The 27,469-nt window shown below is 57.1% G+C and overlaps 2 protein-coding genes across 3 annotated transcripts in view; one reads left to right on the forward strand and one right to left on the reverse strand.

Moving 5' to 3' along the window:
* Window positions 1-2,317, reverse strand: part of Nphp4 (nephrocystin 4) — a 95,036-nt gene extending 92,719 nt beyond the window's left edge. For both annotated transcript variants that reach the window (XM_048350135.1, XM_048350133.1), the window contains exon 1: window positions 2,244-2,317. The gene's annotated coding sequence lies outside the window, so the exon portion shown is untranslated. The remainder of the gene's footprint in view (window positions 1-2,243) is intronic.
* A 358-nt stretch (window positions 2,318-2,675) lies between these two features.
* Kcnab2 (potassium voltage-gated channel subfamily A regulatory beta subunit 2) overlaps window positions 2,676-27,469 on the forward strand; it is a 76,743-nt gene continuing 51,949 nt past the window's right edge. The window contains exon 1 of the mRNA XM_048350137.1: window positions 2,676-2,783. The gene's annotated coding sequence lies outside the window, so the exon portion shown is untranslated. The remainder of the gene's footprint in view (window positions 2,784-27,469) is intronic.

Genomic DNA, 27,469 nt, shown 5'->3' on the forward strand with positions numbered 1-27,469 from the left:
TCAGGAGGCTCAGATCTGAGGATCACGGTTCAAAGCCAGCCTGGGCAGGAAAGTCCATGAGATTCTTATCTTCAATGAACCACCAGAAAACCGGAAGTGGCACTGTGGCACAAATGGTAGAGCACTAGCCTTGAGTTAGTGCCCAGGCCCAGAGTTCAAGCCCCACAACCGTCAAAAAAAAAGCCAGTCCCATGTGTGGCCCTGGCACCAGGGATGCCTTTCCTTTCCCACAGCTGGCCCACCTCCCCAGAGGGAGAGCCCAGCTCCCATACCTCCCGCCCCATATCGACCTTTATAGAAAAGTCCCCACCAGGGCTATTCTCAGTAAGAATCTGCTATTAAGTTGAAACGCCCTGGAGAGGGCAGAAGAGCCACTGGGCCAGGTGAACATTACAGAGAAAACTAGAAGGGCTCCCCGCTTTGACAAGGAAAGACACATCAGGCTCTCCAATAAACAGGAAGAAAAAAAAAAAAGAGGGGCTGGGTTCAAACTGCAGTCCTCCTATCTCAGCCTTCTGAGTCACTGGAGTTACAGGCAAGAGGCACTGGCTTCCTGCTGGAAAGACTCTTATTAGACTAAACCTAAATCATACTTCGAACAAAGACAAGGGTACTGTCTGTGATAACCAGCGGGGCGGAAACCCACCCCATGCCAGTGTCACTGCCACGGACCCACGGACTCGCAGGAGGGGGCGTGGCACTACGCTGGAGTGTGGGAGGGGCAGCCTAGGAAGTCCCGCCCCACGCCCCACACGGGTGTGACTACCACGGAGGCACTTCTAAGTGGGTCCAGTGACTGAAGTGTCAGGCCTGGGAGGGGCGGCCTAGGAAGTCCAGCCCCACACCGGGGGTCACTGCCACGGAGGCACTTCTAAGTGGGCCAGGCGGCTGGGGTGGGGCGGGGCGTCAGAGGGCCAGGGTACGTATATACTCCTCTCTGGAGGTTCTGGGGAGAGACAGAGGAAGAGAGGCCAAGAGAAGTGCAGAAGGAGGGGGTGAAGAACAAAGGGGGGGGGGCGTTGCCTGCGGGAGGACCAGGAGCAGAGAGAAGCGAAGCCTAGCCAGAGGCCTGCGGAGGGGTCTGGAGTCCAAGGCCTGTGGGGAAGTCCCAAGCCTACAGAGGAGCCCCGAGCCTAAGGCCTGCAGAGAAGCCTGTGCGGAGGCCTGAAGCTTGGGGCCTGAGTTGAGGCCCGCGGGAAGGAGGAATGGAAAGAAGCTGGCTCTTCTGGAGGTTTGGAGGTTGAGGCTGTTGGAGGTTAAGGAGCGGAGGTTCGGGGGTCAGGGCTGGGTTCTGGGTAACTGGCCCGGGACAAGGCAGTCGCGGGCCAGCATTTGGAGGTGGGGGGCTGTTCTGGTTCTGGGTTTTAGGTTGTGAATAAAGCTCTTTTGTAAAGAAACCCCTTCCCACCTTTAGCTGTGCCTCCGTGGATTAGCCTCACGCTCAGGCTATAACAGTACTTTAAGAAGAAGAAGAAAAAGCCCCAGCTCTGCTTGACCGATGGCTTACTGAGGGTCAGGAGCTCACAGGTCTCCCCGCGGGAGCTCCGGGGCACGGTAGCGCCGTCCTTCCCAGCTAGGGGCCAGGAAGCCCAGGGAGTGGTGGAGACGGGAGTCGGTGGCAACAGGGCCGAGAGCCAGCCGCGTCCGCCACGTCCTCCCCGCCCCGGAGAAGCTGCGGGCCGCCCCGAAGGCGGAACCCGGAGACCCTCGCCCACCGTCCAGCACACTTGCCCCCTCCTCCCCGACCGGCGTCGCCGGCCCCGAGCTCCCCCCGCGCCCCCCCCGCGCCTCACGCCGGGCGCATGCGGGTCCCGACCCGGGGAGATGGGCCGGGGCGGCGGGTGGGGACCCGAGGCAGGGCGGGGCCGGGGCCTCGAGGCGCGCGGAGTGGACACGGGCGCGGATCCGTCCCGGGGCCGGGGGACACGGGCGCCCCCTCCGGCTGGGGGCGGCGGCCCGTCGCGGGAGCCCCAGCCGCCCGCCGGGCCCGGCCGCCCGGGCCGTACCAACTGCCTCACGGACAGAGGGGTCTGTGCGGGGACCACCGCCCGGGACGCGGCCCCACGCCGCGCTCACCCGCCGCGCCCCGCAGGCCCCCGGGGCCCAGGCGCGGCCGGGGTGACCCCACACCCCAGGCCCCCCAGGCTTGCCCGACTCCGCGGCCGCCCGCGCGTCCCGGCCGCCGCCAGCCTCCCCCGCGCAGCCCGCGCTCCTGGTTCCGCCCGCCGCCGCCAGCGCGTTACCTAGGAGACGGGCCCGCGGCGGCTGCGCCGAGGCTACCGAGGCCCGCGCGTTCGTGGAAGGCCCCGCGCCGCGGACGCTGGGGTCCGGCGGCCGGCACGTAGTGGGGTCGCGAGCCCGGCGCGCCCAGCGCCGGCTGAGGGGCCGTGCCCGGCCGCCGCCACCCACCCGAGGAGCCCGGGACCGAGCCGCGCTCCGGCCGAGAACCCGCGCGGTGCCACTTTATCCGTCAGGGCCTGGGTGCCAATCAGAACCCAAGTCCGGGGCTCCGCACGGCGAGCACCAGCCAATCGGCGCGGCGGCGGGCCCGTCCTGATTTGCATGGGCGATGGTCGCTCAACCAATGGGAATGTGATTGGCGTGAACGACGGCCAGTGATAAGACGGTAGGGGCGTGGCCTCCGGCGTCCCACGAGGTGAAGATGCTGCGGGCGGAACCTGCGAGAGCTAGCGGGATTCGGGGGCGCTGAAGTCGCCGGGGCAGGGCGGGAAGGAAGACCCGGAGCGGGGCGCAGGATCCGGAGCTGGACGCCCCCTCCCCAGGTGAGTGCCGGGGAAGACCCCGGCGGGCTTCGCTTTTCCTGGGACGTGCGCTGGGAGAGCAGTGGCGGACAGCGCGGTCCCTCTCCATCCCTCCCCCGGCCCTGCGTCGCGGCCCCCGCCGCCGTTCTCACCTCCCCTCCAGCCTCCTCACCTCCTCCCCACTGTCTCCCTTCCCCCATCCCAGCCTCTCTTTCCCGGTCTGTCATCGCCTAACCTCTCGGCTCGAGACCCTGACCCCAGACCCAAACTTCGGCTTTCTCCTTCATCCCCACCTCTGCCCTCTCCCTCTCCCTCATCTGCCTGCCCCTCTCCTGGCCTCGGCGCCGCCGCTCGGAATCCTCCCCGTTGCTCTTCAGGGCTTGTCCTTCGTCCTCGCGGCTGCCCTGTGTCCCTCGCGCATCTGTCTCTCGGGCCCTTCCATCTTTCCCTCTGGACGCGCTCTCCACCTTGTCCTCATCCCTAGAACCTTGAAGGTCCCTTCCCGCATCAGTTCCTTGGGTCACCTACATCCTCCACTGCCTTCCCCGAACCCCTATCTCCATCCTCAGCTTCTCCCTCCTGCCCAGACCCTGGCACAGAGCCCTTCTCCACCTCCCTACCTGCTGCTGCTCCTGCAGGACGCAGAGCTCGGTCTGCTGCAGTATCAGCAGCAGCGGCAGCAGCAGGGTGTACCTGCCCACCCTCCCATCTGGGCGCATCCTTGGTGCTCCTCCTGGCATTTGTCCTGCGTGTTCCCATGGGGGCTACCCTCTGCCTAGAATGTCTTAAGGCACTCCCAGGTGGGAAGCTTCACCGCACCTTCCCTACCTACCTCCTGGTCACCGGTCTCCCTCCCTACCCCACCCCCACTTTCCTGCTCAGCCTTACTTTGTGATTCAGCATTTTTGGGGATTTGGCAACTTTCTGTGATAGGGATCTGGTTGAAGGGCAGGTGGTCTGGACCCTGGTGTTAGCAGGACCACCTTAAAAACCAGACCTAAACTGCCCCTCTGGGAGAGGGGCTAGTTGGCAGAGGGACTGGAGCCAGGGACCCACCAGTGGGGGATGCCTTTTCCTCCCTTCCATTTGTCTGCCCAGTGCTGAACCGAATCCAGGGGGAGATGACATAAGTAATAGCTCTTGGGGAAATGGGCTATTAGCATTTGTGGAAATTAATACATCCACATCAGAGGAGCAAGAACACCAAGTTCAGGCCACAGCTGTCCCGATGTCTGTTGCTTCAAGATTTCTTCTTTCTCCAGAACTTCTCCTCCCCCTCAAATACACCAACTCCCCCCCCACACACACACCCCATTCCAATGCCAAGAGCAGCTTCCACTGGGCTCTGGAAGCCGCATTGAGGCCTCCCTTGGCAGGGTTTGGGGACCTGTGTGTGCAGAGTCGCCTCTACCCACCTGATTCACACTTGGCCTGCGTGTCTGCCGCAGAGCACAGGCTCAGGCAGCTCATGGGCTCCTGGCCCTGAGCGTCTGCAGCATTGGCTCCTCCGCATCCACTCGGCCTCCAAGAACCTGTCCACCCAGCCCAGCCTGAGCCTCTCCAGGGAAACCGGCGCGTGCCCACACCAGCTTCCATAACACTGGCCATGCCGACCAGCACAGCCCTGCTCGGAACTGAGGCAGCCTGGGGCCGGCTTCCCTTCTGAGGCACCTGAGCTGGGCCCCCTGGCTCACACCTGTAATCCTAGCTACTCAGGAGGCTGAGAGCTGAGGACCACCGTTCTAAGCCAGCCCAGGCAGGAAAGTAAAGAGACTTAGCTCCAATTAACCAGCAAAAGGCTGGGCGTGGAGGTATGGTTCAAATGGTAGAGTGCCACCATCCCTGAACTAAGGGATAGCACCCAGTCCCTGAGTTCAAGCCCCAAGTACCAGTGCATGCGCGCCACACCTATAAAACTGAGATCCACCCTTTTCTTGTTTCTAATACCAATCAACAAATGTCTCAGTAGAGCCAATCAAGACCTGGGGACTGAGCCAGGAAATTGGACAGGGAGAGGGATGTTATGGAAAAATCTGAAACCCTTTTCATGGGTTTCTAGTGTTTGAAACTGCTATGGCTCTAGATGTAGCACCTTGATGGGAGGAAGCGTGCACAGGAAATGCGGCCAGGCAGAACTCAGGCCTTGTGGGGGGGGGGGGGGGAAGCCAGGAGGACTGAGAACTCCTATAGGCTGGCCAGCTCAGAAAGTGCTGGTTTCTTTCTTCTTTTCTCTTCCTTCTTCATTCACCTTTTACACCCAAATGATCCGGGAGGCAAAAATAAGTGGCACTGGTCAGTTTTGGTCAGTTTCTGGTCAGGATGTGGAGGGAGCATGGTTCTCAGCCTGAGCACAGGGCAATCCATCTGCAAGGAATAAAGCCGACTCCAGTCCTAGAACCCTGGGGAATGTGTTCTAATGTCTGGGGACACTGGCCAGGAGCATGCGTGTTTGGTGCTTGGCTAGATTTTCAGTGATCTTCCAGTCACCTAATGTCCCAGAATCGAAGAGTTTTCTTAGAGCTCCTGCAGAGGAGGAAGAACAATGGGTTCCTGTGGGTAGCCATCAGAAAGGACCATCTCTAGAGGTATTCAGGAGCAGAAATCCCAGCAACCAGGTGGTCCCACCTTACAGAGGCAATGTCCCTTTAGCTTCCAGGGTCTCAACCAGCCAGCTCAGCTCTCTCTGGCCTCAGAGAAGCAAAGAGACGGCCAAAGGGCCAAAAAGCTTCTCTGAGGTCAGCAGAGGCTGTGTGCTTCCTGCTAACCTGGGTCCAGTGCATGTCCCTGGCTGTGTAAACCAGAGGAAGCCAACGCCCCCAAGGGCACCCCTGGCTGCCCGTTAGGAAGGCCTTAGTGAGGTGTCCGTGACACTGGTGGAGGAAGCCAGCATCTTCGGGTGTGTCTTGAGTCGCTGGAGGGACTGGAAAGTGCCACTAGCCACTGCCGATCCTCAGGGTCTCCAGCCTGACTTGGCCGGTCCCCAACAAAAAAGCACTGTCATTCGTGAGCATCTAAGCGACGGCCTGGAGTCAGAGGCGAGGCAGGAGGCCTCGGCCCTGCGTCGAAGGTGAGAGAGAAAGGGCTCGTCACCGCAACCACATTTCTATTCTCCCTTCACCTCAGGACCTTGCAAATACTGTAAATTATGTCAGGTAGCCTGATGATCCTATGTGGGGAAACTGAGGCACAGGGTGTCAGTGAAACAGATCCTGGCCTCCCAGCTAGAAAAGACACCTTAATTCTCTTCCCACCCTGCCAGGACTGGCAAGGGACCCCAGCACCACCCAGCCAAGCTCCAGCACAGGTGAGAAATCCTTACCTCTGTGAGGATCACGGGGTGTCCTCTAGGGCATCTGGGAGGCCAGGATCCAGTTCAAGATCCCAAGAGACATGGAAATGCCTTTTTCCTGAAGTAGGAAACCCTCCACCACTCTGCTTCTGGGTGATGCCTCACGTTCAGCTCGGGGTGCTGTCCTCCTAGTCCAGCCCTGGGCCGTCTCTAGAGGGAGTCTTGGAAAGATGGGTCCTTAGTTCCGCTGAAATGAACTGTCTTGGCTCAGCCAGTGCTGAAGAGGCAAAAGCGCCTTCTATGGAAGAGAGTGCTGGCCCACCTGAGCAGGATGAAGACATCACATCTGGCCTTTGTCCGTTTACTGTGAGTTCTCTCAAGGCTTGCTAGGTAGATGAATCTCCCAGCCCAGGTATGGAAACCAGCTGCCAGGTGTTCGTATCTCTCACCACACCCTGGGAGCTCAGATAAGAGCCTGCCTTTCCCTTCCAACACACTGAGCTCTGGGCCCAACCTGAAGGTGCCCTGTGCACATCTTAGTTTCCAGTTCCTCTCCTTCCAACACAGAGTTGCAGGAGGCCTCTCTAACTCTGCCAAATGACACTATGATCAGCTTCAGACACCTAAGGGATACCTCTGTAGGAGGATCTTTGTGTCACATGTCACCGAGTCAACCTCTATATCTGTCTTGCCTGCCTCCCATTCTGTATCTCTTTCCAGGATGCAGGCACCTGCAAATAGGCTGTTTTGAGCCTATGATGGTGGCAGATAAAGTAGGACTAGAAAAAGAAAAAAAATCTGGAGAGAGGATGAAGACCATCTCCCTCAACTTCCCACTTGTACTCTAGCCCCAGTGAGAAGGATTTTCCTCACTGTGATCTTGCTGAGCTGTTGAGATCCATCACCCAACTTAACTGCTGAAGGCTGGGTGTCTAAGTCTGTTTTCCGTTGCTGTGTCAGTATACCTGATAATTTATAAAGAATAGACAGGAGCAAGGTGCCAGTGGCTCATGCCTGTAATCCTGGCTACTCAAGAAGCTGAGATCTGTGGGTTGTGGTTTGAAGCCATCCCAAGCAGGAAAGTCCATGAGTCTCTTATCTTCAATGAACCAGCAAAAAGCCACAAGTGGGGCTGTGACTCAAGTGATAAAGTGCCAGCTTTGAACAACAACAACAAAAAAGGGACAGTGCTCAGGGCCTGAGTTCAAGTCCCACAACTGGCACCAAAAAAAAAAAACACAAAAAACAGAAATGTACTTGCTCACTTTCCTGAAGGCTGTGAAACCCCAAAGCGCAGCCTAGGCATGCGGTGAGGATCTTGCATCCTAATGTGACAGGGTATCACGTGACAGGGTATCACATGACCAGACGGAGCAAGAGTAGTCAGCTCGAGCCTCTCTTCCCCTTATAAAGCCACCAGTCCTATGATGGGGGCCCATGCTCCTCTGATCCTAATTGTTACCCCACCTCCAAAAACCATCAACGTATGAATTTGAAGGTTAGTTTTCAAACACGTGAACCTTGAGATGCACTTAAGCCACCATCCGTACCACCAGCTTGCTTCTTCCCCGATCTCTGGACCGATTCAAAGATGACCCAGCACGTGGCTCGTGAGAATGGGGTTTCCCTAGTGCTCAGGTCACTTGCTGAGCCCTGTAGACAGCCATGACCTTGGTCTTGTACACACCAGTCCTCGGTCCCCAGCCTCGGCCCCTTGCCCTTGCAGAGAGTTAGTTCTGTTCTTTCTTGCACCCTAAGCCACAGGACTCCGATTCTTCTGCCTCCCTTTATCTGGATTGCTCCCACAAGAGCTGACATTTGGGACAGTCCCTGGCACAGAGCAGGCTCGGTAGATGTCAGCTCCTCCCCCTCCCAAGCACTAAATCCCAACTGTGACTCCACTGTGGAGCCCAGCCCAGCCCCAGGAGTCCAGGAGCCTCAGAGCAGAGTGAGCTGGGTTCCTTCTTGAGGTAGAGAGCTTACCCAGTGGGTAGAGCCCTGGGAAGAGCCTGAGAGACCCAAACGACCGCTTCCAGGGTGGACAGGAGAGCGGCAAGCAAGGGAAAGAAGGCCTGCTGCCCTGGTCAGTGAGAGCAGCCTCCCTGGGACCGGAGGACCCTTGCTCTTGCACCCTTGCCTCAGGCCTGGAGGACCAGCAAGCTTGCTGCCTCCCACCTGCCCTCTCACCCCAGCAGCCCAAGTGGTGGCACTGTGGGCACTGCAGGGCCGTGCTCTGAGCACATTCCCTCCTTCACCTTGGAGGGGTTTTCATCTTCCCTCCCTTGGCAGCTTCGTGATCCTTCAGGGCAAGACCCTGATGTCTGTAGAGTGTCACACCCAGAATCTAGTTTCTTCTAGAACAACCTCCAGTGGTGGCAGGAACTCTCCAGAAGTGGCTCCCTTCCCTTCCCTTCATTTCCCTTCCCTTCCCTTCCCTTCCCTTCCCTTCCATCCCTTCCTTTCCCTCTCTATGCAGGAGGACTAGGAATATATAACTAGAATGAGCAGACAAGATGATGAGCCCTTGCATTGAAAAATAAATTTAAAATGTTATGGAAAGCCAATCAATATGGACAATGAGTAAAGGCCTTTCTTGGCCTTGGATGGATACAGGCAGATGTTTGAAGAGTGGACAGTGAGCAGGATCACCCAGCTGTAGGCTGTGTGGGCTAAGAGCCAGGAAGGGGATGTGGAAACCGCAGGACAGAATATCCTGCTAGTGGGGAAGGAGAGATGGAGCAGTGTCATTAAGTGCAGACTTGAAAGTCTGGAAAGATTGTGATGGACAGAATTGGGAAAGAACTACTGGGTGGAGGTCTGCATGGGAAAGGCCAGAAAGAGAGGATCCAGTCATTTGGACCAAGTCCTGAGGCCCAGTGCTATTGAAGGCAAGGTGCAAACATGGGTAGAAAGGAGGCTGTTAGGCCAGAGCCTGATGGAATTGGTGATGGAATGAGGGGGAGGAGGTGAGGTCAGGAGTCTCCCAGGCTTTCACTGGGTGCATGGGAACTGCACAGATGGAAGGGAAAGGGCAGAAGGACTTGTGGATGGAAGTGTGGTGCTGGACTCGTCCCTGCTAGTTGTGCCCACAGACACTGAGAAAGTGGAGTTGGGGTTCAAATGATAGATGGGATCCTGGGGTGGTCATATCCCTGATGGGAGGGGGAAGGGAGGGCTAAGAGAAAAGAGGATGAGGTGAAGGTCAAGACAGAACGTCAAGGAGAAGGAATCCTGGATTATTCACGAACACAGGGAAGAGAGAAAAAGGGCCTGGGAGCCTGGGACAGGAGTCTGCTGTAGAGGGGGCACTTGGTATTGAGAGGGAGGTAAGTCCAGTTCCCAAGAGTGGCCAGGAGTAGCAGCCAGTCTCTCACCAACTGAAGGTCGACACCCCACCCTGCTGGAACACCAGGCCCCTAGCACTCACCCTGCCTGCACGCCAGGCCCCTAGCACTCGCCCTGCCTGCACGCCAGGCCCCTAGCATTGCGGTGTCAGTATTGGCTTGTTCCCTCCTCACCAAATACCCTTTGCCCCATTCCACTTGTACAGAAACAAGTCCTATTTGGTAGTTGAAGAAAAAGAAATGATGGGGAGGGAAAGCTGCACCCCAGGGGTACAGGCTGCACTGAAGAGTGACTTCTCTTTCCCCACCAGCGGTGCGTGCTTGCATGCTTGGGTCTGCCCTTCTGTCGGCTGTTCCCGCGGTGCACGGTTCTGTTTTCTGATAGGGGCAGGGGTTATTGCTAGGCACACTCATGAACTAGGGGGCCATGGCTCAACCCTTCATCCTCAGTGGCTCTGCATAATGCAACCATAGAGAACTACACACAAGCTGGGAGGTTCTCTGGGAGATTCCTCAGTGTGCCCATTAGCCTTCAGGGGCCTGGCCCGCCTCCTGAGGGTCCCCAAGCAGCTGGATGAGCTCCATCTTTCATAGTCCTTGGTGACTGTTTCAGGGCTTCCAACACCATGCTTGGAGAAATGCTTCCTAGTTCTTTGAATCCGCTGATGAGCTTTCCTGCCTCCTCTCCTTCAGAGGCACAGCTTTTCTGACAGTTGAAGCTCTAGGGAGAAGACTTTTGCTAGGGTCTCTGTGCTTCTTAGGAATGTGTGAAGTCCACATCCAACCAACATGGCCAGCTAGTATTTGTCAGCTTGGAATCCAAAACGGTTGCATCCTGAAGGCATATTAGTAAGAAGCTGTTGTTAGCTGCTTAAGTCTCTGGGAATGTGGTTTCTTAGGGCTGTTGATCAACTGAGTGTTTAGGCCAGAGCTGTGTAGAGGAATACCTCATCTATGCCAATTGTGCCCTGTCAGTATGTGCCTACCCCCACCCACTGCATCTCAGCTGTGTGCATCCTACGGCATTGCTTCCCTTCTCTCCCCACTCTGGTCTCTATGTAGCACCCTCGGGGGGGGGGGAGGGGGAATAGAGAAGGGAGAGGGTATTGCCTTTCCCTGGCCGTGACTATACGGTATTTTTAGCCACCCAAGCCAGGAGACATTCGGGTATCATAGACAGGAAACCCAGAGCCGGGTTGTCGCCTTCCTCCTGCAAAGGACACGGTACCCTAGAGCAAGAATTGCAAATCCCAACTCGCGGGCCCCTTTTCACGGGGATGCAGGTGTGCGCTGCCCCTCACAGGAGACCAGACAGGAGCATCTTTGTTTACATCCTGCTCTTAGGCAACCAAGTGCTCGAGGGAGCCCAGCACCCTATGCTAGGGCACCTGGGGGCCCCAGAACGTTGCCTCTGACAGTTACAGTGGGGCCTGAAGTGGAACAGAACACACACACACACACACGCACGCACGCACGCACGCACGCAGGCACACACCGCACTTCAAAGACAGGGCAGTATTCAGATTGGGGGCTGGCCACTGGCGCCTGGTGTTGCCCTGGGAGCTGTGGTGACAAGGACAGCCTGCCCTCCGCCACTCCATAGAGAGGCCCGTGTCTGAGGACGGCCACTCACTCCATGGGCCCCCAGACCAAGGCTACGGACCAGGGTCGCCACCCTCAGAGGCGATGGAGGTGGGGAGAGACACCCATGGTCCGCGCCATGCGGGCGTGTCTGCATCCCGCAGGCGTGCCGTGGCAGTGTCGGAACAGGACGGTCAGGAGGGGAGGAGCTGGTAGTGTGCGAGGCCTGAGGCGGGGAGGCGGGCACCATGAATGTCTTTAGAAGACGCGCAGTCTTCTCCGTGGCCGAGCTGGGTCATTTGTCCAGCCTAGAGGGGAGGAAAGCAGGTCGGGGTCACCCAGCCAGTGGCCCACGCAGCCCCTCGGGACGGTCGCAGGCCCTCTAAGCACCGCGGTCCCACCAGACCCGCATAGGCAGAGCTGTGTGTTGGGCTGAGCCCTCGCCCACCGCCTCGCCCACAGCAGAAAGCCCTGGCAAAGCCCGCTGGGCGCTCCCGGGGGTCCTGCGGGAGGCTTCTCCCCGCCCTCTGGGAGCCAGTAACCACAGCAACCATGGGAAGCTGCTAGCTTGTCCCAGCCACCTGCTGGGCTGAATGGGTGCCGAGGCCTGGCCAGGACCCAGGGTACACCGTGTGGGTCCCTGGGGAGTCTCGGGTGGAGGGATCCTGAGCCAAGGACCCTCCCCCTGCCTCAATAGGGGACAACAGGACACCTGTCCCCAGGCTCGGCAGGATCTTTGGTTCCTAAGGCAGCCCTGGACCCAGCTTGTTTCATTTGCATCATGGGGCTGAGGTCCTGGACCTCAGACCCTTCAACTCCCTGTTGCTCGAAGGCCAGCCTGCTCACTTCCGGGAGGAGACCGGCTGGGTCAGGGCAGCACGTGTGGGCGGAGCCCAGGTTGCATCCCCTGGGCTTCCCACCAGGCATGCCTAGTAGCTGTCATCTCTTCTGATGTCCAGCCCCACCCAGACTGTGGGTCTGTGGTTCGTCCACAGCACCCTTTGTGCAGCCAACACGGATGAGAAGGCTGCCACCCAGCTCAGGATAGCCAGAGAAGGGAGCCCCCTCCCCAGCAGACACCAGCCCCATTCCAGATCCTCTCACAAGCTCACTTGCCATGCACCTGCCATCTCAGGAAACCTCAGGACCGAGCCGTGGTTCCCTGCGTGCCGGCACAGGCTGTCCCCGCAGGCTCCAGGACTTCATCTGCCCTGGGCTGGTCCTGGCAGACAGGGAGCAGCCATCAGAGCCACAGAGGACCAGGGGGCCCCTGGCCCCTCTAAGGCTAACCGTACCACAAAGGACCCTTCCTCGGGGCATCGTTCTGCCAACCCCCCTCCCAGGACACAGCCCTGTCCCAAACACCCCGGGCCACAGGCAGCAACCCATGAGAGGCAGTGACAGCCACTGCCCCGGGGCTCCCTGCTCAGCGAGGGATGGCAGAAGGCAGGAAGGCACTGCTGAGCCAGAGCTGCGCCAGGCCCCTATGCACGGTGCCTCCAGACACCTGTTCCGGGGGCTGGCATGCGGACAGCAGGCTCTCTGCCCTCAGCTTTCCCATTGGGCAGCCTCAGCCTTGGCACGGCCTTGAGCTTGGCCTGCCCCACACAGGACGCTGCTCTTGTTTTTCAACCAAGGTGCCCAAATCTGCAGAGTTTGATTCCACTGCAGTGGGCATCCAGATCAGGAGTTCCAAGGTGGCGAACGGAGAAGGCCTCAGTCCCGGTTCCCCGGCAGATGCCCAAGCTTCAAGGAGATGTTGATGACACTGACTGCGGGGGCTACCAGTCACTGTTTGTTTTGGCAGCTGGCATTTGTGGAGATTTTACTCCCTGTCAGGCCCCTTGCTCGATACTGTGTATGTTCTCTTAGTCCTCCAGCTACTTTCAGTAGGTCCTGACTGTTGCTCGGGTGAGAACAGGTCTTACGCCTTGTCTGAGTCACATAGCTAACCAAGGACAGAATTAGAACGTGATCACAGATGCTAGATCCGCCCTAGCAAGAGGCGGGCACTTGCTCACCTGTGGCCTTGCTCCGGAGCCGGAGTCACCAGGAGTAAAGGGCGGCCACCTGAAGGCCCAGCCCAACGCCAGCCGGCCCGCTTGCTGCTGCTCTGGCAAGCCAAGCCACAGAGAGGATACCCCTCGGCCTTCCCACCTAGGGACTGTCTCTTAACCTGCTCCGCTAGAAAAGGAGTCCCTGAGGTAGAGGCAGGATCCCCTCGCCTGTCCCTTGTAACATCTGCAAACACACCTGGACACCTCACGCCTCCTCCCTCCTTGCCCAGAGAGCCGCAGGGCTGGCCCCGTGCATTTCATCTTCTCACTCTTCCGTGTGAGGCTGTGGAGAACATTCCTGTGGGCCTTCCTTTATTTCCTCTCTTGACCTGATGGGACACATCACGTCACCTGTGTGGGACCTCGGGCCCCAGGGCTGTGAACCTGCGCTACCCAGCCACTCTCCCTGGACCCGAACCTGCGCCGTCGCCAGGCTGTAGCCTCACTGCAGCCTTGCCAGCCACCAACATGTGGGTTTGCAAGCGTATTTCCCTCTTAATTATGTGATGGCCAAGTGCAGGGCCGGATGGGTTTCCTTTGCATATCTCTTTACTCAGTGGAGGCTTTAACGGGTGTGGTGGAGTAAAGCTGGCTTGCAAATTGCTGGTATCGTGCTGCAGGGACCAGATATTAATCTTTCATGGCTCTGTCACGTGGTGAGACAATGGTAATCCTCTTTGAAATTGTTTGTTATTTATTCTTACTGTCCCCTGGAGATCTGGGAGGAGCCCCATGTGCTGGGTTTGCACAGACTGCAGGGAGAGTCACACACACACACACACACACACACACACACACACACACACACACGGGGTGAAGGTGGGGCCGACAAAGATCCCCAGACCTCACTAAAAATCCAGACAGCTTCCATACATCCCGCCAGGGTGAGAGGGCGTTTAAGACTAAGTATACTCAGCATGGAGAGCTGTCTGTATTACCAGCCACTTGGAAGGAGGATCGTAGTTCCAGGCCAGTCTGGGCAAAACAGTGAGTGAAACCCCATTTCAATCAAGTCAGGCCTGGAGGTTCCTGTCTGTAGTCCCAGCTGCTTGGACAATTAGGTAGCGGGTTCATGGTCCCAGGCTTGCCCCAGGCAAAAGCACAAGACCAATAACCAAAGCAAATAGGACTGGGGGCAGAGCTCAAGTGGTAGAGAATTGCCTAGAAATTGCAAGGACTCACACTTAAAAAAAAAAAATAAGGGCTGGGAATGTGGCCTTGTGGTAGAATGCTTGCCTTGCATATATGAAGCCCTGGGTTTGGTTCCTCAGCACCACATATATAGAAAAACCCAGAAGTGGCACTGTGGCTCAAGTGGTAGCGTGTTAGCCCTGAGCAAAAAGAAGCCAGGGACAGTGCTCAGGCCCTGAGTCCAAGCCCCAGGATTGGTAAAAAATAAATAAAATAAGGATGTACAGAAGTCCCCACTCTGAAAATACTAAGTGGAAATTACCAGCTATACATAAGCTATTTGTAACTCTTAAGTAACTTCTAGTATACTGTGGTAATTACTGTTATTGTCGATGTCTTACTCTGTTTCCTGTATAAAGTAAGCTTTGTCTTACGTGTACATATATAGGAGAAAGTGGCTGAGTGGAGGGTTCGGTGCTGTGGGGATTCCCATGTGTCTGTTGGCACTCTCACAGTTCAGGAGCCCAGGATGGAAGGTGGAGGTCTCTGCCTCCACCATCATGTGCACATGCATGCACGCATGCACCTGTGTGCGCATCCTTTGCCTATTCTCGTCACATTTGTCACTGGAAGTTCCCCTGCCCAAATCCAGCACAATCTTATCACAAGATTCTTTTTTTTTACTTTAATTTATTTATTAATTGAACACAAATTTTTTTGACAAGGTGTTGTGCAAAAAGGGTACAGTTACATAGTAGGGCAATATCACAAGATTCTTAAACACCTGCCAACCCCTTGACCAAATGAGGTCACATTCCCAGGCATCTGGCTAGGATGTGGACGTATCTTTTAGGCAACGTATTTGAGCACACTACAGCAGGTTTCTGCTTCTGATTCTCACTCCCAACCCTAGTGCTCCCTGCTGAAGCTTCTGTGGTCTAGGATTCCGTTCCCTTTGTGGGGAAGAGGAATATTCACGTATCCCGTGTGGCTGGCAAGGGCGAGGGGAGTGGGGGCATGGGAAGGGTGGCTGGTGGGATTTGGGAGTCTAGTGTAGTCGTGACAAACCAGCCACGGAAACTGGTTGTGGTGGTAGTGCATGGCTGTAGTCCTCGTACCAGGATAGTATGAGACCGGTGTGGACCATACAGCAAGACCGTATCTCAAAAGACAAAACATGAAAAACCAGGCGTGGGCCCGGAGCCAGGGCTGAGCACACACCCCGGTGACGAGGAGTGGGATTCATCCTGGGGTCTCCTCTGCTCACCCCTGCCGGTGGCTTTAGAAGGTCAGCAGCCCTGAGAGGCAGCGGGAAGGCCAGGCCTGCCTTTTGCCCCTCATGTCGATGATACAGGCTGCTGACCCCATTGGTGCAGAATGGGGACACTTAGGAAACCCATCTCCACGATGCCCCGGGGTGAGCGTTTAAGGACTCTGTACTGGGCACACCCTAGAAAACAGGATAACAGCGGGTGCAAAAGGCAGATCCTGGGCTGGGGATATAGCCTAGTGGCAAGAGTGCCTGCCTCGGATACACGAGGCCCTAGGTTCGATTCCCCAGCACCACATATACAGAAAACGGCCAGAAGCGGCGCTGTGGCTCAAGTGGCAGAGTGCTAGCCTTGAGCGGGAAGAAGCCAGGGACAGTGCTCAGGCCCTGAGTCCAAGGCCCAGGACTGGCCAAAAAAAAAAAAAGGCAGATCCACCAGCCATAGCACCTAGAGAGCATCTGATTGCTAGTTAGCTTCTGACTTCCCTCTGCCAGCAGAACCAGGGTCTTTTCCCCCATTTCTTCCAGGGATCACGGTTGAAGGCCACCTCTCAAGCACTGGCGCTGTTATCCAGGATTGTAGGACAAGGGTGAGATTAGCTGAGCACCAGGCTCAGGAGCAGCAGTAACAGTCACCCACTCCCATGCCCTGCACTGTGCAAGGCACAGAGAAGGATACAGTAGCCAGAGGCTCCCTGCACAGGGCTGCCCAACCAGGTGCCTATCTAGACACAGTGGCTAGGGGGTGGGGGGTCCCTGCACAGGGCTGCCCAACCAGGTGCCTGTCTAGACACAGTGGCTGGGGGGTGGGGGGGTCCCTGCACAGGGCTGCCCAACCAGGTGCCTGTCTAGACACAGTGGCTGGGGGCGGGGGGTGTCCCTGCACAGGGCTGCCCAACCAGGTGCCTGTCTAGACAGTGGCCAGAGGGCCCCAGCTATCCCAGGAACTCTCATCATCGGGGTGCAGTGGCAGCACCTACCACTGTCCACTCACGACTCCCCCCTGACTGCTGTGGGGGGCACAATACCCAGGCATGGAGGAGGACCCCTAAGCACATCAGACCTGAGGGGCTGGGGGACATCGGCATGGCCACCCGTGTAAACTGCCCAGGTCATAACCACCAGAACACGAACCTCCCCCCCCTTCTCCCGCCCTCTGCAACCTGGAAGGGCTCCACCCATTCCATCCGCTGTCCATCTGTCTGTCGGGCGGGCCGCTCTCCCTGCCTTGCTGAGTCAGGGTCTGGCTGCTTGCTCCCTCCCCACCCCCACTGGTTTTGCCTGCTTTGGCTCACTTAAAATCTCAATCCAGCCGTGAGAGGAGACTCAGCATTTTCTTTATCCCTTTATGGTGAAAGCTTGAGAAAGGAGCTGGAGAGGCCCGGCTCTGCAGATAACGGTCCGCGACGTCTTACACTGCCAGGGGGAGAGGTGTCCACGCCCCTCCCCTGCGCTGCCCGCCCCTCCCTCCGCCCAACTCCTTGATCCCGGCGGCAGGGGTGGAGGTTCTATCTGGGAGAGAGCAGCGGCAGGTGGATGCTGTGGCTGCAGTGGGCCGGGAGGGGCCGAGGGCGCTGCAGAGCGGCCTGGAGTGCTGTTCCTCGGCCTTGGGTTTGCCCAGCTGCCTGGGGGAGTTGGTGACTGGCCGTTGGGGGCGCTTCACCTTCACCCCAGCTCGGGCACACACAGGGAGAGGATTCTGGAGGTGGGTCACCAAGCCCCACAGATAGGTTTCTGTTTGCCGTGAAAGGCCAGCGTGGGTTTCACAGTCTCAGTTTAGTCCACTGCCAGCGCGGCAGCTCCCCCTTGCTCCTGTGCCAGTCCTGCTCCCGAGGGCAGGGCCCCCTGCATCTCCATGTGTCCTCTCTGAAAACCTCTCGGGACAAGAAACCAGGGGGAGTGAAAGGGAAGTTACGGGAGAGGGGTGCCAGGAGGCCCCCCTCCCAGAGCTGTCCCCCACCCTGGGGCTTGTTGCAGGAGACCCAGGCCTTTAGCTGTCTGGTGGAAAGTGTCTCCCACCTTGACTGTGGCCAGGGCCAGCACGGGAGGTGCCAGGCAGCCCTGCCCCATTCTCCCGGGGAGCAGCCACAGTAAGAGCTGCTAGACAAGAAACTCCCCTCGTCCAGGCCCCAAGGAGGAAAGCAAGGGCGCCTTCCCTGGACTCCAGGGAGCTGCGAGCCACGCGCGGCATGTTGAACTAGGCCTGGGCTGCACATTGGCATCTTTGGAGATGATGACCATGCAGCCGGCCACCCCAGCCTCTGAGGTCCCGGGCCTTGGTCTTCACCCATACTTTGGAGCAGAAGGAGGCTCCCTAGGAGTGGCCTGGGACGGTAGGGAAGGTTTGGTCCTTTTCACAGGCAGAGAAGCCCTGGGACCCACATCTGTCCTAGCGAGGGTGGAACAAGGCTGGTGCTGAGCAGACAGTGGGCATCTTGAGCAGTGGGTGGAGTGGACCTGGGCACGTGTGTGTGTGTGTGTGTGTATGTGTGTGTGTGTGTGTGTGTACACAGGCACACATTCATCATCCCCAGCCTAGAGCCTCTCACCAGGGCTGGCCTGGAACACAGCGTCCTGCCTGGGTTCCGGTCTCTCCCTTGTTTCTCTTCACCGGCTTCCTGTTAAAGGGAGGAACTCTGGCACACTTTCACAAAGGGGGATATAAATTTAGTTTGAAAGTGGAAGGTGACCCGGTATACCCATTCTACTGTGAGGTCCCACTGGGGATTCAGCGTCTCTTCTCCTGGGAGCGCTGGCAATGAGGTCACGAGGCCCGCGGCCACCAGGGAGCCGGCTCTGGTACTTGGCTTCCTCTTTGCATCTTCCTCCCTGGTCTGTCTTCTTAGGATTTGGGTCATGGGTGCACCTCAGTCCTGTTTCTTGGTTTGTGTGTTCCTTTTAGTCAGTTGAGCTTGTTTCTTGAATTTATTTTGAAGTGGAACTTAATGGTAGTAACAGTGAAGAGGAAACCAGCATTAGTTATCCTTAAGAGGAAACTAACGTAAACAAGAACAAGATAGATAGAAATTCCACCTGCCCTTGTACCTCTGTCCTCCACTCCCTACCTCACAGGTGGAGTGCCTGGGCAAAGGTCATCATCCGTGTTGTCAAGGGCAAGCTGAGGAGGAGATGGGAATAAGAGAGGGGAAGGCCAAGGTGGGCAGTCCACCTGTCCACCTCGACTTGGCTGGGCTGGGTGAGAGGCCTGGTGGGTGCCTAGCATTCAGGCATGGATGGAAACCAGAAAGCTGAAGTATAGGACAAACTGGCAGCGGGCTCGTTAAAAGCGTTGGCTTTGTGTTTGGTGGGCCTGCCCCACGTCTTTGTTCTTTCAGAAGAGGCAAGGAGTCAAGGCATTGGAAATGGAAAGTGACTTCCGTGCTGCTGCACATCCCAGGGGCGCAGCGCAAATCATGTGGGGTGACCCATCCAGGCCCGGGGAGGGGGCCTCTGCAGTGGACCTGCGATCAGGAGGTTCCGACAAGTAGATTCCTCGTATCTCCCGGGGAGCAGCCTCAGTCCCATGAGGGCACGGGACACCATAGGTCTGGAGGCGGGGGGGGGGGGGCAGGTAAGTATATAAGTATACCCCAGCCAGGTGTCTAGGAGGGGCAGAGAGGGGATCGGGAGCTGGAAAGGGAGATGGGCCCGGCTGTGAATGGCTCTGAATGCCAAACTGACCTTGGGCTTGTTGCTGAAGACCCCAGGAGGCCACAAGGACTTTAAAGAAGGAAGTAACATAAGAGATCTGATGTTGAGGATAGACATGGGTCTCTGGTGACAGGTGGACAACTGTTCCTCAGGCGGCAGCTGCAAAGACAAGCAGGAGAGGTGGGCAAGAGAAGGAATGTCCCAGGGATAGTGGTGCGGACGGAGCCAGTACCTGGAGTGCGGGGCGGAGGGGTGACTGACGGCCCAGCCTGGACCCTTGGATATGAAGGCGAGAGCTGAAGCCAGAGGAGCAAACGAATTGTCTTGAGGGGAAAGATTCCAAGAACAGAGGCTGCCAAAATCAGGAGTGCTTGGAGGAAGAAGAGCTGGCCCAGGATGGAAGAGGAGATGGTGGTGTAAAACGCGGAGATGGTGATGATGAAGGCAGTCACGCATGTCTACCTTGAGAGGCCTGACTCTACGCTACGTGCTGGTGTCACCCTGGTGGGCGACTGTCCATAGCCTGGGAGCCTGTACAGCTGTCCTCCCACCAAGAGCTCCTCAGAAGAGGCGGCAGCTGCGGCAGGACGCCCTCTGTCTCTGCAGGAGGAGCAGCCAGAACATGACCTCCCGGGGCGCCCCTTCCCTCCGCCCTGCCGGGCTTCACCTTCGCCTGTGTCCGGTGTGATGTGTGAGCCGGCAGCTGCTGGTGTGGAGCAGGCTGAGCACACCCGGGTGCGTTCGGTAAACGTGCGCGGGGCACTGAGCAGGTGCCACCCCTTGTCCAGAGGGATCCGCAACAAGAGACGGGACCCCCACCACCACCCTGTGGGGCTCACTGTCGTGGGGAGGCGCTCGGAGAAGCGGTGCTCACAGACTGAAGGGTGCACGCAAAGTGAAGGAACATGCAGAGTGGGGTGATAGAATGACAGCTGAGTTCCTCAAGGAAGAGCAGCCAGGCACAGAATGTTGTACCTGCAAAGGGCCCGTGGCATGAGAGAAAACTGCTCTGGACAGGAGCTCAGGAGAAGCCTAGAGGAAGGAAGGACACCAGGAGCCTCTCAGGCTGGACACTCCTACCACTGCCTCAGGGCCCCCCCCAGCTGGGGATCGGGAACCGGGGAGCCGCCTGCATGCCTGTCTTCTTTCACACTCCTCTTTGGCCTTTGGGCTCCAACATTCCCGATTCGCCAACCGGTGGTCACCTCCGTCTCCTCCGCCTGACCCGGCTTCCGCCGCTCCTACCCAGAATGTTTGTGTCCTAGCCAGTCAGCGCACTCCCTAGAGCTCCAGCTGCTCTTTCCTTTGTCCTTGGATGCCTGTGCTCAGGACGGCCCAGGACCGGGGTTCAGGGAATAGACTCCCAGAACTGCCACTCACCTGGTGACTGAGGCAGGCTGACTTAGCCTCTCCAAGCCTCAGTTTCCACAGATGTCATCTGTGGCGAATGACAGTAGGAACCACCTCACAGGATTTGGGACAAGAATAAGAGCAGAAACACGGGGCCTTGCCCAAGGCCTCCCCGGAACTGCCCAGGACTCCTGACGTTCCGACGCCCATCTCTGCACAGGCCAAGAGCTGCTCTTAAGGAAAGATTGCTTCTCCTCCTCAGTGACCCTCAGAGGGGACATTCTGGATGTCTCTAGACCCTAGCCATTCACAACACCAGGCCCCAAAAGTCCAGCCTTTCCCCCAGGGCTGGGCCACCAAGAAGAGGGAGGCCACGCCCCTATCCTTCGAAGGGCAGGCCAGTGACCGGCCAGGTGGCCCCTCCTCGCCTCATGCTCTCCAGGTACTTGGCTCCTCTGTCATCATCACGAGATAACACAAGCAGGCTTTAAAAATACTACGCTTATTTAACTCGGCACAGGAGAGAGAAAGGGAACACACAGTCTGTATGAGCAACTCAAATCAAAAATAAATGAGGCAAAGAGAATCTCCCAAAATAGTGTGGTATTAGAGGCAGCAGCCTGCATCGCACGACCAGCTGCTCTCTGTTCTGAGGCGCGGCACTGCAGAGGGAGATAGGGAAGATGTCTTGATAGCGTTTATTCCGGAAGAGATTAATCAGGCCCGTGATCCAGTGATAAACCGGAATTACTAGCGAAGTAAAAGCTGGGCAACGAGAATGGCTCAGGATACCGGGGGGGGGGGAGTTAGGGGGGTGGGGTGCGGGCACTGTCCATACCCCCCTCACCCTCCCGAGCAGTGGGGCCAGGGACTCAGCCAGGACTCACCCCAGCAGCACGGCGCTCACCCACCCACCCAGGCCATTTTCCCTTTGACCTTTGAGGAGTTGGCCCTAGCCAGGGCTGAGTCTTGACAAGCGGCACATCGAGTGTGTTGGATCTCGTGAGGATTTGTACTTGGGTCTTAATTTTGCTATCATGTGATCAGGGATCCAGAAATTACAACTCAAGGGCTTAAGCCGGCCCACCTCTTGTTTTTATAAATAAAGATTTATTGGAACATGCTTTTATCTACACATGGTCTCTGGCTGCTTTTGCACCCTAGAGTTCAGTCGTTGCCAACTAGTAGCAAGGCCTAAACTGGCCACACATTGGCCTGTACTGTAAAAGTTACCCTTGTTTGTGAGGGGGTTTTTTTTTGGGGGGGGGCAGGTATATTTTGAATTGTATATTTAAGTGTCCTAGGGTAGCCTCTTCTACTCTAATGACAACCACGAGTTTGTTGGCTTGTTTGGTGGTGTTTTTTTTAGTATGCTGGTTTTGATTTGGGAGTCTAGAGGTGTTATCTCCAATAAGGAGATGGATATGTAGATATAGATAGGTGGATATTCTACGTTAATTAGGTTTCTCTGATGCCAAGAACATCTTTTGGCCAGGGCACTTGATCACGTGACTAGCTTCCAGTTCCACCCGACGGGACCACAGGCATTCCAGCTGCCAGCGGGCATCTTGTGCTGTGGGCACAAAAGGAGGCCTCCCACGGGCCCCACTGAGGCACAGGGTGCCCCAGTCCTGGTGGCCCCGCCTCTGCCCCGTCCCCTGGCACCCAGAGGGAAGAGCAGCCGAGGCCGCGTAGGGCTGAGCAGGGAGGGCCTTGCTCTTTGGGGTCCCTTCCCTGCGTGACACCACCGTGTGTTGACTCTCCTCCCGGCTCCCGTGAGTCATGGCGGAGCTATTTCAAACCTCAGGCTGTGGCAACACGCCCACCCCCGCTGGCACCGCGTGGCCTCCGAGGGAGATCTTTTCTGTAGGCCACAGAGCTAGAGCAGAATTCGATGTTACCTTCTCATATGGGCTGGGTTGAACTTTTGACGTTTTTTTCCACCGGGCACCTGTCTCCCAGAAAACCAAGCAGAGCGCTTTCAAACTGTGGAAGTCCACCTGTGGTGTCAAGGCTTTGTGGTGCCAAGCACCCTCCCAACGGGGGGCAGCAAAACCTAACCCCACCCGACTCTGTCACGTGGCCCCCAGCAGAGGCCACGCCAGCATCCACGGGACCTTCTGCGTCCACCTCTGCAGGGAGCTGAGCCAGATGCTCCCGTCACCGCTGCGGAAATAGGCCTGCCTCCTGCGTGCCAGTTATCAGCGTGGATTAGTGTGCCAAATCCCCAAGAGAGGAGGTTATGATCTCATAAGAGGAGAACTGGGGCCGGCTGGAAAGTCGGCAGCCCCCACCCCACCCTCACCCCCACCCCACCCAGACAAGCAGGAGTGGCCGAGACGGAGCGTGGAGATGCTAACAAGAGCTTCCTACCGCTCATCCCGCCTCACCAAGACACCACAGACAGAGGTAAAGCCTTCAGCGGGGCTCGGGAAACGAGGATGCGTACTAGATGCATGGGCCTGGGACGGGGGGTGGGGGTCGAGAGGACATGTGGGAAGCAGATCTGGAAGTGAGGCACTCTTCTAGCAGGCTTTATTAATGGAGAAGCTGTTAGCCTGGAGGGAGGATCTGTGTGGGTCTTTTCTGTAGAAGATCAGGTTGTAAAAATGTCCTAGAAGTACAGGCACATGCAATTACTGTGCCCTAGAGGTGGTCCTCAACTTACAGTTTTTCAACTTGGCAATCATTTTTATCAGCGTCGTGAATGCAGTTCTGGTTTAGCATATGTCCGACTTAAGATGACTGTATTAGGACGTAGTACTGTGGTGAGACAGGGGTCACCTGGACGGGACTCTGCCTCTGTAGAATGAAAGCAGCCGTGGGCAGTGTAAGTTACAGGTTGACCGTTGGCATCCTCCAGAGGGCTGCTTAGCGGCACGGCCTTTGGGAAGATGGCCGGGATTCGATGGGGTGTTGAAGGACGCAGCCCAGGGGCGGTTAGTGTCTGTATAAGAGGAGGAGGCCTGAGCTCTCTCTGGACCCAGCAGGAAGAAGGCCGCCTTTGCAGGCCAAAAGAGAGCCCTGGCTGGGAACGGAATCTGCGCTACCTCCAGAACAGAGAGAGATAAATATCCCTGTGCACACCACCCGGTGTTTGGTTGCAGCAACTCGAGCTAAGATGAGCAAGCCTGACTCTGTGCCAAGAAAACTTCACTGCGGACACAGAGATCTGAATTTTATATAATTCTCATGAGTCATGAAACATTCTTCTTTTGGTTTTTCTACTGACTGGTTAAAAATGTAAAAACTGTTATCAGCTCCTGGGCTACACAAATAATGGTCGTGTTCGGGATTTGGCCCTCAAGCCGCAGTAGTTGGCCAACTCCATCCCAGATCAAAAATGGAGCCCATCCGGCTTCGTTCTCTCTAGACTGGACAGCACGGGACTCTGCTCTGGACCCTGGCGGTCTCTGTGTGCACCAGCACTGCCCCTGGGCCTGCCCTGAAGGTTTCCTAAGGGCTTGGGGCAACACATGAAGCGTGTAACACAGAATTGGCCAAAGAAGAAATGTGTCCACTCAAGGCAGAAACTCGTGAGAGGACCAAAAGTAATGGAGCCAGTTGTGCAGAGAGAAAAGCCACGCCAGTGTCCTGAGAAACTCCCAGGAACATCGCAGGACAGAGGGGCCTGGTGGCCATTTGTCTCCAGAGATGAGAAGTGGGCCTGGAAGACAGTTACAAACAAGGAAGCTGATTTCAAAGTGAAACACACGCACCTTCATCATCAGTGCCTGTGCAGTGACCCGCTTAGATGTTGAGCCCCTACAGGGGTGCCGGTCACCCTCCAGAGCCAAGCCTGGGCTCCTCACCCTGAGTCTTCATTGTGAAGGACATGCTCCTCTTGAGACCTGGCCCAGAGGAATGTAAGTGACATTAAGGCAGATTCATTCGGTGCGTTCTCCTTAAGTACCACTATCTGGAATCGGAGAGAACCACTGGGAGGCCACTTAGCAGGGGAGGAGGCCACACTGGCACGCGATCTCACCCTTGGGAGATGGAGGAGAGCCGTCAGCCGCAGCCTGGCCCCACGCAGCCTGGGAACGGCCACCTCCCCCTTCTGGTCCAGCTGAGATGCGCTGGCGTCCCTCCGGCTGCAAACAGGAACACCGTGCGGTACGAAGCCTCTGGCGCCTCCAGAATGTAGTGGAGCAGCCCTTTGTCAGGAGTGCAGATCTTTCCAGAAACCCCACCGGGACTGCACGACACACTGTGTCCTGGGTCACCCCAGCTGGGACGTGATTTGGGAGATGGGTGACCGCCGGACCGGACAGCAGTCTAGTAACCCCGGTTACTGGTCTAGCTTAAAGCCTGTCGCACTTAAGGTTCCCCTGTGTGGTGGCAGCTTGCTTCCTCTTCCGGGATAAAGAGAATTCCATTCTGTGACTCTGCCACGTTTGGTGCATCCCTCCATCATTCCTCCCCTCTCCCCCAGTGAACATTCTAGTTGTTTTTCATGTTGTAGCTGTTGTGAATAGTGCCGCCTTAAATGTGGGTGTTCCACCTTCTCTTTGAGGTGCTGCTTCCAGTTCTTTGGGGGTACATAATCCCAAACCATAATTGCTGGGTCATAGAGTAGTGCTGCTATGGTATTTCTGAGGAACCTCCAGACTTTTCCACCGGGACCGTGGTGCTTGACGTTCCCACCGGCAGTGCCCACATCTCTCCAGGGCTGGTTCTCCTCTGGGGTTTGGGGGATTGGGTTCCTCCATGCTAATGAGGGGGAGATGGTTCCGTTTTACAATCCCCAGAGACCAGTGATGGCGGGCTCTTTCCATGAGCTGATCGGCCATTCATGTGTCTTTCCTGGAAAAATGTCTATTCCAGTCCTTTGTTTTCTAAACCGGCTTATGGCCATTGTTGTTGCTGTTGCTGTTGTTGTATTGTTGGTATTGCTGGGTTTTAGGAGTTCTTTACATCTGGCTATTAATCCCTCTTTTCGGAAGTGTCATTGGCAAGTGTTTCCTCCCATTCCCTCTGCTACCTTTTTTCCTAGTGATAGTGTCTTTTAAGTTAGACATTTCTAACTTTACCGCCCAACATTAAGAGAGTCCTCCACCTTTTTACAGGTCCAAAGTAGCATGTATGAAAGAGTTAGCAGATACTTGGAGAACTGCGGTTTGGTTTTAAGGTCTGTGACTGAGGCTGAGGTTTGCGGCTGGCTCGCCATGTCTGACGCTGCCCAGCCGGGGCAGCTGGCTGGCGAGGGGGAGATGTTCACCAGCCAAGCTGGACTGTCACCTGTGACACCTCGGATTCGGTACCCTTGCCATGGTCTGTCAGGGTCACCTACCCAGGGTCCGAGACACAGGGGAGGGGTGTTCCAGGACAGGACACTGTGTGTGGAGGGCAGAGCCACACCTGGAGCCCAGACAAGCCTGGCTCAGTCCCCTCTGTCACTGACGCTATTAGTGACCCTGGATGCGATTAAATAGTCATGGGTTGCCAGGTACTGGTGGCTCACTGCTGTAATCCTAGCTACTCGGAAGGCTGAGGTCTGAGGATCGCAGTTCAGAGCCAGGCCAGGCAGGAAAGTCCATGAGACTCAAGCCTCCAGTGAAGCAGCAAAAAGCCAAAAGTAGAGCTGTGGCTCAAGTGCTAGAACACCAGTCTTGAGAGAAAAAGCTAAGGGGCAGCACCCAGGCACTGGGTTCAAGCCCTAGCATTGGCACACTCATAAAAATATATTGGTGGGGGCTGGGAAGGTGGCCTAGTGGTAGAGCGCTTGCCTAGCATGCATGCAGCCCTGGGTTCGATTCCTCAGCACCACATACACAGAAAAAGCCAGAAGTGGTGCTGTGGCTCAAGTGGTAGAGCTCTAGCCTTGAACAAAAGAATCTCAGAGACAGTGCCCAGGCACTGGGTTCAAGTCCCAGGACTGGCGCGCACACGCGCGCGCGCACACACACACACACATTCGTGGGCCTTAATTTTCTTTAGGTGCTGTTCTTGGCTGTGAGGGATGGGGGGACCTGGCCAAACCTGGGGTCCCCCAGGCCCTGCTCTCCCACAACGCCCCCTCTTTTTGTTTTCCCTTCTTCCTCACCTCCCTCTTGTTTAACTCCTGACATCCTTCTTGCTGTCCTCTTTTTCCCTCTTTTTCCCCTTCCTGTCACCCTGTGCATGTCTGTATCCTACCTTGAACCCCACACAACACTCCTGATCCAGTGCGCCCGGAGGGGCCAGGCCAGTCCCGGGAGACTGCAGAGCTAGCCGTGCCTGCAGTGGGGAGGAGGCCCCACCCCATCCCAAGCCAGGAGGGCCAGGAAAGGGGTGCCACGGGGACAGCGAGGCCTCTGGAAGGGGTCTCCACGAGGGGTGCGTCTGTGCGGGGAGCCTGGGGGGGGGGGGGGCTGAGTGCTCTGCAGGTGACCAGGCTGCCGCAGATGCAGTGCATTGCGCCAAGCAGGTCCTCCCTTCGCCTGAGGCCGCGCTGAGCTCAGGCCCTCCCCCTCCCCCCAGGAGTCGCTGGGGAGCCTGGCCAGGCAGCAGCCAGCAGCTGCCCCTTGAGACGTGCAGCAGGGAGAGGACCTCACCAAAAGGAGGCAGAGTAGGGAGAGGCTTGGGGCAGGAAAAACCTCTCCCTCATGGGGGATCCCACTTCTGGTCCATTCTCTTTGGGACACCCTCATCACACACGTACACACACACACACACACACACACACACACACACACACACACACCAGCGTGCAGCCCAATCTACTGAGTTCTAGGACAGAAGGTGGGAGGCAGGACCCTGCCCAGAGCTCAGCAGTGCAGAGCTCAGAGTGTAGTTTAGAGTCAGCCAGCCCTGGGTTCAAATCCTAGCCGTGTGCCTAAGCCCCTGGTGCCTTCCGTGTCATCATGGGTGGAACAGGGGTGTGGCAGTGGTAGCCCTTCCTGGGGCTGTGGGGGAAATCTGACAGAGCAGGTGGCAGCGCTGAACGGGGCCTGCCACAAAGCTGGGGACTCCGGGACAGCTGCCCATCTGCCCCCTCCCTTCCCTGAGAAAGGACCGCCCCCCTCCCAGGGGGAGGGCAGGGATGGTAAGGG

This window comes from Perognathus longimembris, chromosome 7 (assembly GCF_023159225.1).
Source record: "Perognathus longimembris pacificus isolate PPM17 chromosome 7, ASM2315922v1, whole genome shotgun sequence".
NCBI classification, from domain to species: domain Eukaryota; kingdom Metazoa; phylum Chordata; class Mammalia; order Rodentia; family Heteromyidae; genus Perognathus; species Perognathus longimembris.